Here is an 11516-nt window from a genome sequence, read left to right on the forward strand (position 1 = left end):
CAGCTAAGGTCATTAGCTTCATAGAATTCATAGCCATCCACTAAAGCAATCAGCAAGAAAAAACATGATTTCTCAGAAACAAAGATGTAACGATATAAACTGGCAGCCATAACATAAACCTATTTTATCATTACATTATCCAAGAGACTCCCGTGTTTCTCTGTTGGGGAACACGGGGGATATTATCAAAAAGAAAGCTTTGATTCGGGTATTTACAGCGGGGGAAAATTCCTCCCAGAACTAGTGGCCTACAGACAGGGGGTTACCTCTTCTGTGACTCAAGGTTTGTTCCCTTGTTCTTGTTACCAACTTGAGGGAAGTGTCATTGTTTCCCTGTTCCTCAGAGACGGATACCGTGATTAACAACTGTACATATACACCTTATTTGAATTTGAATAGATAAAGAAGCAAATTAGAAAGTCATTAAGTAAGCAGTGATATGCAACATGGTGTCCTGATAATATAAATTCATGTATGGAATAGAGGTGAACAACGCCACAAGGTGAAGCGGTGCTTCCTCCATTAACTGCACTATTTCCTTTGCACCTGAAAATGTGTTATGCCTCTTATACCACTTATTGATTTCAGAGGACACCTGCCAGCCAATCAGAAACATGTGTCTTCTATGGGTGTGGTTTAAAGCAAAATGATATGTGTATGATGAACTGAACAAACAAGTTAACAAACTGTAATCAGTTAATGTGAAGGTGATGTGAAGCCTTCCATACCTGAGAGGAGAGTGCTTGAACACGGCTTCGGTGAAGGCCTGTCCCAACAGCCGGGGGCCGGCCTGGTTGTGCTGGCTGAGCCGGGCCAGGTGTCTGCTGAGGTGGACCAGCAGCTGGTGGTTGGCCTGAGGGATGCTGGGAGACTCCAGGATCCTCCTCAGTCTCTCCCCGCATTCCTCCACACTCTGACTCTCTATAAGACAAGAAGAGCACACAGAGGTTTTTTTTCTCTTCACTCGATTTAGCTTCCTTTTAAACATGAACACTCACCAGGGCCTCTCTTTGCTCTCTAAACAGCCTAAGTTCCTCGTGGCATGGATTCCACAAGTTGTTAACTCATTGGGGCCCAAAGTGAGCCGAGAAAAGATTTACCACACCATTACACCACCACCACCACCACCCTGGACTCAGGCATGGTCCATGGATTCGTGCTGTTGACGCCAAATTCTGACCCTACCATCTGCTGCCTCAGCAGAAATCCAGATTCATCAGACCAGGCTCCGTTTTTCCAGTCTTCAGCTGTCCAGTTATCATGAGCCTGTGCCCACTGCAGCCTCAGGTTTCTGTTCTCGCCTGACAGGAGTGGAGCTTGACGTGTCTTCTGCTGTTGAAGCTCAAGGTTGGACGTGTTGTGTGTTCAGAGATGCTTCTCTGCACACCACAGTTGTAAACAGTGTTTATCTTAGTAACCGTAACCTTTCTGTCAGCTCCAACCATTCTGGACATTCTCCTCTGACCTCTCTCATCAACAAGGCATTTGCTTCCTCACATCTGCTGCTCACTGAATGCTTTTTGTTTTTTGAACCATCCTGAATGAACTCTAGAGACTGTTGTGGGTGAGAATCCCAGGAGATCAGCAGTTTCAGAAACACTCAAACCAGCCTGTCTGGTATCAAAAAATCCTGCCACAGTCAAAGTCAGAAGCCAGATTTTGTCCCCTTTCTGATGTTTGATGGGAACATTAACCGAAGCTCCTGACCTGTATCTGCGGGATTTATTGCATTGCACTGATGCTACATGATTGGCCGATTGGATAATTTTATGAATAAGCAGAGATTAGCAAGGCATTTTAGAGCAAAATGTGTAACCCTGTGTCAGAAAACTAGGTTTGGGGCGAAGGTCTTGGGTCTTTCGACGGGACAATGACCCAAACCAAACATCCAGCAGCACAAAAGAAGGGTTGAAAAGGAAAAGATGGGTGATTCAAACTGGCCAGCAATGAATGACCTAAATCCCACTGAAAACCTTTGGAGAGAGCTGAAACCTGCAAAAAGGACTCCTGCAAACTTAAAAGAGCTTGAACTCGTAGCAATGGAAGAGCGGCAGAAACTACCAGCAGGCAGGTGCAAGAAGCTTCTAGATGGCTACTAGAAACGTTTAGAGGCTGCCACTGTTGCCAAAGGTTCAACAACTAAGTATTAGTGAGGGGCGCCAATAATTGTGTCTGGGGAACATTTTGTGTTTGTATTTTTTCACCAGTTTTGTTTTTGTATTTTCATTTGTTCAGTAACCTTGGAAATTTTATTAAAACATTTTGATTATAAAAAATGGCTTAATTTGCATTTATTTCTGAATATATTCTAAATTCTGTAATTAAAATTCAGGGGTGCCAGTAATTTCAACCATGACTGTATATACTAATATCTATTGTAAAGACTGTAAAAAGACTGTGTCATTATGCAACCAATAATCAGACAAAGTAAGATGAAAGCCCACACATGTATGTGCCTTTGGTGTTTGGTGAACAGCTGAGCAGACACCCTGCATGCCACATGCATAAACACCTGTATCACATTAAAATATATTTTAGATTTCACTCATACACACTGAACACAGAGCAGACGTCCCTGCTGTGCTGCCTGGTGAGCAGCACCTCCATTAATATCCATCCGAGCATGCAACATCTCACTAACTTTGAGGAGATTTATGGCCTTAGCAGGACATCAGTGATTTGAATTCAGACCCAGTCCAGCAACCAGCTGCCAGCCAGCTATCCTGACAAACGCTATGGAGAAAATCACAGGGGCTTCGTATGCGGATGCTTGTAAAAATGTCACAGCAGGAGGCGGTGCAGGGGATAATGCCAACTCCTTTTCTTGTATTAGCTGGGGTTCAGACAATGGGCCGTGTTTGAAGAGGACCAGACTTATTGTTGAGCGCTCTCACCACAGGCCCTTTATCACAGCAAACAAGCTGCAAACAAGAAAACATCTGTGCCCGAGTCTGCTGTGATCTCGGTTTATGATGGGGAAGCTCAGTGGGAGAGCTCAGATCTGCCACTGAACACCAGACGTACAATTCTGCACAAGAAGCAACAGAAGCATTTATCTCTGTCTGAATCTGTCTATCTACTCTGGGATTTCATTTACAACAAAGTTCTTCTTCTACATCCAGTATTGTCACAGTATATGTCTGAATTTGTAATCAGGTTTGTGCACGTTAGATTAACTGGTGGTCTTCCAGTGAAACTAAAGCTGTAGTTTTCTAACCAAAACCTGATCGGAACTCATCTTTAGATGAGTAATAAAGATGTGCAATAATTCAATATTTTACTGGAATTTTACTATGATGATTGTATCGTCATACACAGTGGGTTACAATCACAAAGTAGACTCAGGGTAAAGTTACAAGAAAAGGAAAACTATAGAACCGTGACTAAAAACATTATATCCACAACCAGAATGTACTGCATCTCTGATTTCACAATTTCCTCCTAAACACATCTGTTATTCAAAGGATTATAATTGAGATTGAAGAAGAACTGGAGGGTTTTTCTTTAAGTGGAGGGAACATTCATAGCTTTGTTTTGCCTGGGGCTTCAAGTGCAGAAAACTAAGTTACATTACAAGAATTAGCCTGATAATGCTAAACATAAACATGAGTGACCCTGAACATTAACCACTTATATACATATGGATTATCTTACTCTGAAAATAAGAGTTACTGAGAGGTTTTACTGTAACTACAGGATTATGTTCTTATAATGTTTTAATCGTTTAATGACAAGAATGACTGAAATCAATGTTCAATACACAAATACAACAGATGGGTACGACACATTAAAGCTAAGTCAAAGTGAACAGAACAACAACAACAAAAAATACACAAAAAATGCACAAAACCACATTTCTGACCCTTTCCTAACCTTCACTTTAAGCTTTCATTACTTACAGTTGGCAAATACTGCAGAGTGGGGCTGGTATTATGCAAAGGTCATAAAAGGCTAAAACCTCCAAAAAAAAAAAAAGCAGACGAATGGTCTTTTCACTTGAAGTGGATAAAAACTGCTGCGGATCTCAGCTTGTAGCAGATCAAACTGGTCAAAACGCCCTGCCCTGTAAACACACAGGAGCTGTGTTTGTGTGTTTTGTAGAGACAGCTAAACTGCATCTCTACTTGACATATATATTTTGTACCTTGATTTGTGCGATGCTCTGCATGCTTACACGCTTTCTGTATCCAGGTGTTAGAATGCTGATATGTATTGATTGACCATATGAGGTATTGGTGTATTTGGCCCTCTGTGCAGGAGCTAAAGTGTTCGAAATCGATTCCAATAACACAGAGTGCCAACAGAAAGATGGAGGAACTCGTAGAGCAGCTGACTGTGTGTTTGACAGCTGACTGACTGGCAAGATGGAGATAGAAGGAGGGCGCGAGAGAACTAGCTGTGAAAGGGCTCAATATTCTCACAGCCGTGGAGACCGAGGTTGTGATCCAGCGGTGAGAAAACCTCATTCAAAATGACACAAATGTCGAAAAAATCTAGCCCTAGAAAACAGCCTCACATGACATCATTTTACTCCATTTGTCTAGCTGGGAATGGTCTTTTTTTTTAAACAAAGTCATATCCGTTTTTATGTAGGATTTGTTTTTTTAAGCAGCCTATTACAAACACCATTTCCCATGAGCCCGAGGTCTTCCATGGATTAAATGTCACCAATGACGGTCTTTACAGACTGAGGTCAGTCAGTGGTGAAGTAGGGGACTGGACATAGAGGAACAAACAGTGGCCATTTTTTAGACAGCAGAGATCACAGCTGTCACGTTGGAGAGAGACGATGTTTTGCAATGTGCATATGTCACTGCGTAAAGTGTGTGTGTGTATCTATCCTCCTGTGTGTTACCATGTTGGGGGCTGGTGTCCGGAGGTCAAAGGTCAGACGGGCAGAGAGGCGAGGTCAAAAGGTTTCAGAGGGTGGAGTCAAGTGGCTTTGTTTATTAACCATTAGTGTGTATTTCTGTGTTTGTGCATGTGCAGTGCGTCGTAGATGAGCGGTGTCTCCTTGCAATATGTGTACTGTATTGTGTTTCTCTACATGCACAGTACATGCAAGCTGTTGTGTGTATGTGGTTTGTAAATGGCTCTCTGTGTGAGCTACAAACAAACTAGTTAATTTAGCCATACTTTTAAACTGTCTTTTGACCTTTCGAGCCCACAGGGGAGTGTGTATTGTAAGTCATAATCCTTAAGATTTCAATCCTGCTTGATTTGGTGACACCCGATATGTCGGTGGCAATGGTGAGTGCATTGTATTAAACCAAGTCCCAGAGTTCAGCTGGAAGTCACACATGTGTTTCCCACCGGGGGCAGCAACCAAACCTGGAGCGGTTACCCCGTCAACCTGCTCTTAATTTTTGAAAAGTGTTCGTTACGGCAGGTTCTCGAACCAAAGTCCGAACTTCATTGGATTCAGTGCCACTTTCAGCATTTATCCTACAACCGTGGAATTTAGTCAATTTCAAGGTCTTCAAAACCATATCTATGTATAAATCAACAGTCTCTTCAATAAGTTCAGCCCTGAGCATTGTTTCCTTTTACTTGTTACTAATTTTTACTTGTTTTGACGTCTGTACTACATAGCTTATATGCTGTTTACTGCGTATCTTTAATGTACTCTATATTCTGCATATGTATATTCTTTTCCACTAAAGTACTCTCTGAGAAATACAAACAAACGTTAATAGTATAATAAAAGGGGTTTGATATAAGGAATATCATAAGGATTATAACTGCAATACTTACATAAAATGAGAAAACTAAAAAAAATTTTGAACTGTAAAAAATGTAACATTTAGGGAAGGTTAGACATTTACAGGATGATTTCTGTTGCTGTCCAGGAGCGTGGGAGACTTAAGGAAGTTCAGGGACACTTGAGGTGTGTGTGTGTGTGTGTGTGTGTGTGTGTGTGTGTGTGTGTGTGTGTGTGTGTGTGTGTTTTCGGCCGGCAGGTGGGCGGTAATGGATGGCTGACAATCTGCTGCAGTCTGATGGGGTCATGGAAGTCACCTCTCTTTGTCTGACCACTACTGAGCATAGATGGCCACCACAGACAGACACACAACACACACACACACACACACACACACACACACACACACACACACACACACACACACACACACACACACACACACACACACACAGAGTCCTCCTCCTTCTGTTTTTATGGCTTGTGGTTGACCCTGCTGGTCAGTAGAGGTCAAGGCTGGAGAGGGAACTTGGTCTGTACATCTGACCCCATGGGACTGTGGGAGACTGGACAACTGGACAGTGTGGGTGTGTGTGTGTGTGCGTGTGTGTGCCTGTGTGAGTGACCCCATTTAATAGAAATGGGATCAAGCAGAGCTCCTGAAGAGGACAATTTTTTCAGGAGATAATTCACATTTTTGTGACTACGTAGGCAAGATAAAACTAAATTGCTGGTTTTGGCTGCATTGCGAAGATGAACAGAGAGAATGCGGGAAAAAACATTGTCTCACTAACTGCTGGATTATTCCATGAAATAGCTAATATAACAGTCTACATGAACTTGCCCAAAAGTATGCGGACACACTTCACCTTTTCAAACTTATCAAAATAGAGCAGCGAAGACTGATATCACCAAATTAAAAATAGGCGACCGTCCGAGCAAATAATGTAAAGATCTGTGAACAAAGATGCAAAAAATGCTGATACACCTCAGCCCTCAAACACGGAGATGACTGAACCTGAACCAGCCAAAGTAATGACGATCGGATTGTACAGTGAAAACTATCTGGCTTGCAGCTTATCGCGGGCTGGATTTACTAACCACCCGACGCAGTAATGACTCGTCTGCGGGGAAAAGGTATCAAATGCAGCCACGATGCCAAGTGAGCTCAAGAGACATCTTGAAGCAAAACAGCTCTCTTGAGCCAGTAAAGCTCTGAAATATTTCAGGCGACTAATAATGTTTGTTGCTTTTGAGTAATATTTCATTTAATAGTGTTGCTAGTTATCATACGTCACATAATCTACATCAACGCTACTTTCTTTTTTACTCTGTTAAAATACATTTTTTAAAAATATAACCATGGTGAAAAGTTCCAAAGCCAGCTTTATAAAGAAATGCTTCTCCCAGTTTGCTGTGGACGAACTTGACTGGCCTGCACAGAGCTCTGACCTCAACCCCATCCAACACCTTCAGGATGAACTGGAACACCGACTGTGAGCCAGACCTCAACACCCAGAATGAGTGCTGGACTTGGCTAATGCTCTGGTATCTGAACTGGAGCAAGTCCCTGCAGCGGGTTCAACATCTGGTGGAAAGACTGAAACCAAAAGACTGGTGGCTGTTAGAGCAGCACATTAATGCCCGTGGGCTTGTCCACATACTTTTTGCCATTAACTGCATACGTTAAATGAGAAACCAGGCCCTGTCTGCATCACCCCCTCCTCTCCTCTTGAGGTCCAGATGGACAGTGGTCAGTCAGACTCTGCCAGCTGGCCTTTGTCCTTATAGATGATGACCTTGGTTAGGCCATTAAGGTTAACTAACTCTGGCAAAACTAATGAATGAAAAAAAAACAGGGAGAGGATAGAGGATAAATAATCGGCACGGGGGTGCAGGGAGGGCGTGAGGAAAAAGCACGAATAAAGAAGAAAGGGGGCAGAAGGAAGTGGCGAAGCGACTCGGAACCCAGAGACAGAAGGTGGATGAGAGAGCAGAGGGGCGGCATGGGAAAGAGAAAGAGAAAATGAATAACTGCTCTTTGACTTTTAAATTTAGAAAATAAAACTCTGAGAAAACGTTTCCACCTGAAACCTTAAAGGTGAGAAGCTTGCAGCTGTAACTTCCACTGACCTCAAATCACAAACAGCAGTAAGTCATGTCAGTTTTCTTTATACAGCGCCAGATCATAACAGAAGTTATCTCAGGGCACTTTTCATGTAGAGCAGGTCTAGACCGTACTGTCTTTATAATCTTATTTACAGAGACCCAACATTTACCCAAGAGCACCTCATTCATCTCTTCTCTGCAAGCATCATTACTTTAAAATGGTTTAAGGCACTTTCGCACATGTGACAACATCACAATCCTCACGTCTTTCTTTGAAAAAAGCTAAAAATAATCAAATTGAAAAATGGCATAGCCCAGATAACAAAAGGCTGATTGTGGTCAGGATGTTTCTGGGACAGATGAGAGGAGGATTACAGAAGGATTACAGCCATCTGATGACAACAAATGTAATTATTCTGTTACTGAAAAAAACAACAGATGAAGGCTGCTTTGAAATAGAAAACGATTGGACTAATTTGAGGGTTAAATGGAGTTTGACCCCGAGATGACGCACATAAGGTTACATTTTTAGATTGGATTTAGCTTCAAAAACATGTTTTACAGCCAGGTTTCGTGTTCAAATGCCTCTTTTTACACATATTTCCCCAAATTTACCCTGGTATCTTTAAAGACTGTATAATCTCAAGTAGATTTTATAATACCTTTTGCCGAGATTGAACACAATTGTGTGCATGATAATGGTACCACTGGCAGGTCAGTAGGGTTGAAAAGGTTTTTGAAAATCCCTTCCAAATCTGAACATGTTATCTTTATTTCTAACAGTGTATGGGGATTTCCCTATGATGAGGTACCGACTGGAAAAATGGACGCAGATCAAACAGATGAGAAAATGACTCGTCTCCTGGAGAGCAGTACAGCCAGAGGAAAGGTAACAAATAAAAAAGAAAGAGGGGATTTTAACTGTTACAACATCAGAAAATCTCAGGGATCAGACTAAGATGGGACAAATAGTAAGTGTCTTTATATGAGGAAAATTTTACTGATTCCATCCATATGGATATAATCACAAAGGCAACCCCTCAAACTCAAGTATATACAGTACATGGTGTACAGATTGATAATTGTAGAGTGAAAAAATTAAATACAATGACAAAAAATTAACAAAGAAAATCATTTTTGCCGATGATACTGCTGTTTGCTGTTTTCGGTACTGTTTGATGTGTTTGTTTTATCCGAATCAAACTCAGAAAAATTGGTGGACATGTATATGAAATGGTGAACTTGAAAAAATAAAAAGAAATGAAGTTAAATAAGCAGTAATTTTACTCCACGCGCTAGCTACCGCAGCTCCTGTCTTGACTAAAAATCCCGTCAAAGGGAGAGAAGCTTCAGTCACTGCTGATTGTTTAGGGGAAAATAACCCGGTCCCAAACAGAAAACAGCCAAAAATAACACAATGATTACTGAATAATAAAATAAAAAACAACTGGCAATTTAGTCTAATTATCTGGCTACAGGTGACTAATTTGAGGACAAGTGGGAACACGCAAAAAACTCACATTGGCACCAGGGGCAGCTTGTTTTTTGTTGTTGAATATGTGTGGCTACATTATATATATATATATATATATATATATCCTTACTGAGGAATCCATTATAACCTATGGTATGTAGAACAGAAGGCTGAGTGAAGTACACACCTAAACGACTTCAGAAAAAAACAGCAAAGAGGGACAGAAAAAAACCCAACATTTGCCCTTCGAGCAAATAGTCTGTTTTTCAGGGATCCCTCAATATTATTGCATGACTTATCATTACTATACAAATTAAATGCTTCAGATCTCAAACCCTGTCTTATAATATCCTTTGATTTCACAGAAGAAATTAGTCTTTGCTCTTAAAGTGACCCCTTCCCAAATAAGAAGTTCAATTTCAATGGGCTTAACCTCGGGCGACCTCCGCAAAGTACTTGATGCATCCTTTCAAAGCGGTTTATCCTGACTTAAAATGTTTCCATGAATAAGTAAAATAAAAAAGGGCCGTCACTTAATGGGACGAGGATTGGGAGAGAGAGAAAAGCACTTACATAATTTTCAGTTGGAGATCATGTCTAGGAGCTTAGCCGAGTAATATTTTGGGAGGAGGTCGCAGGGAAGCTGGTGTGAACTTCCTGCAAGCTCAGATGGTTTCTGACTTTCTCTTTTTTCCACGCACCAGTACGAACACACAGGCGGTAATGCGGGAGTATGGGGTACTGGGGCTGTTACTACGAGCCAGCCGGTCCCTATATAACCGGGGTGAGAGCGGTGTTTATATTTTCGGCAGGAAGTCAAGCACCTTTCCAATTGGTGTTGGCCTCCACACGGGTTGTCTCCTGTCAATGATTGCGCCCGTTATTTTCGCCGACAGGATATCAAGGTGCAGCTGGTCTGGAGGAATGTGTCCTCTTTAGGGACCTGAGAATTGCCTCGCTACTTTTTGCAGAAGACGTGGTTCTGTTGGCTTCATCAGCCCATGACCTCCAGTATGCACTGGGACGGTTTGCTGCTGGGTGTGAAACCGCTGGAATGAGAGTCAGTATCTCCAATCTGAGGCCATGGTTCTCTGCCAGAAACTGGGGGATTACTCCCTAGTATCTCAAGGTCTTGTCCACGAGTGACAGTAAAGAGGAGGGTGAGTTTGGCAGGCGGATTGGTGCAGCGTCAGAAGTAACGTGCCAGACCATTATGGTGAAGAGGGAGCTGAGCCGTAAGGCAAACCTTTTGATTAACCAGTCGATCTAGATTCCAACCTCACATATGGTCCTGAGCCTTGGTTAGTGGCCTATTGGTGTAAATAGAGTAAGAAGCTCAAACATCCAGAGGGGGCTTAGCGTTAGAGCTGCTCCTCCTTCACGTTGAAAAGAGCCAGTTGAGGTCGTTCGGGCATCTGATCAGGATGCTTCCTGGGTACCTTCCTTTGGAGGCTTTCCAGGCACGTCCAGCTGGTAGGAGGCCCTGGCGTAGACCCAGAACATGCTTGAGAGACTCCATATCTCATCTGGCCTGGGACCACCTCGTGGTCCCCCAGGAGGTACTGGAAAGTGTTGCTTGGGAGAAGTATGTCTGGACTACCTTGCTTAACCTGCTGCCACTGTGACCTGACCCCAGTTAAACTGCAGATAATGGATGGATGGATGGAAGGCATGCACACCGCCCACGCAAAGCACAAAACTCCGAATGACAAGGGAGGTTTTCCTGAAAAATAGATAAGAGTGTGAGAGTCCCTAAAAGCTAGAGAGAGAAGAGCCTGCTGGGCAAGGTGGGTGGCAGGTGAAAGGGTGAACAGGCAGGTCAGCTCTACAGAAAAAGAGAAAAGAGAGCGAGAATGGCATCGAGCCATGTTCCAGCTCCGAGTTTGTTGCTACTGAATCCTAAAGCTGTCAGGAGATTAGCAGAAATTTGATGCTGATGAGAGGTTACAGCCTTGTCGTCTTTACATCCAGATGCGACAGAAATCTGTCAGGTGTGATGAGTGCCGGCGCTCATGCCAAGTGACAGAGGCATAAAAAAAACACGAGCTCAGATTTATCTCCAGAGTTTAACCCAGTGTGTGAGGGTGGAGGCAAAAGAAAGCACATGACTGAGAATGTAGCTGGAGGCCTAAACTCAAAACAGTCACCAGCCATGAAAATACTGCTTACAGTTACAGGAAAACTAAAAATCTTGAATTGTATGTGGGTCATTATTGTGTTAGTAGTTTTGCT

This window comes from Xiphias gladius, chromosome 6 (genome assembly GCF_016859285.1).
Source record: "Xiphias gladius isolate SHS-SW01 ecotype Sanya breed wild chromosome 6, ASM1685928v1, whole genome shotgun sequence".
In the NCBI taxonomy this organism is placed as follows: domain Eukaryota; kingdom Metazoa; phylum Chordata; class Actinopteri; order Istiophoriformes; family Xiphiidae; genus Xiphias; species Xiphias gladius.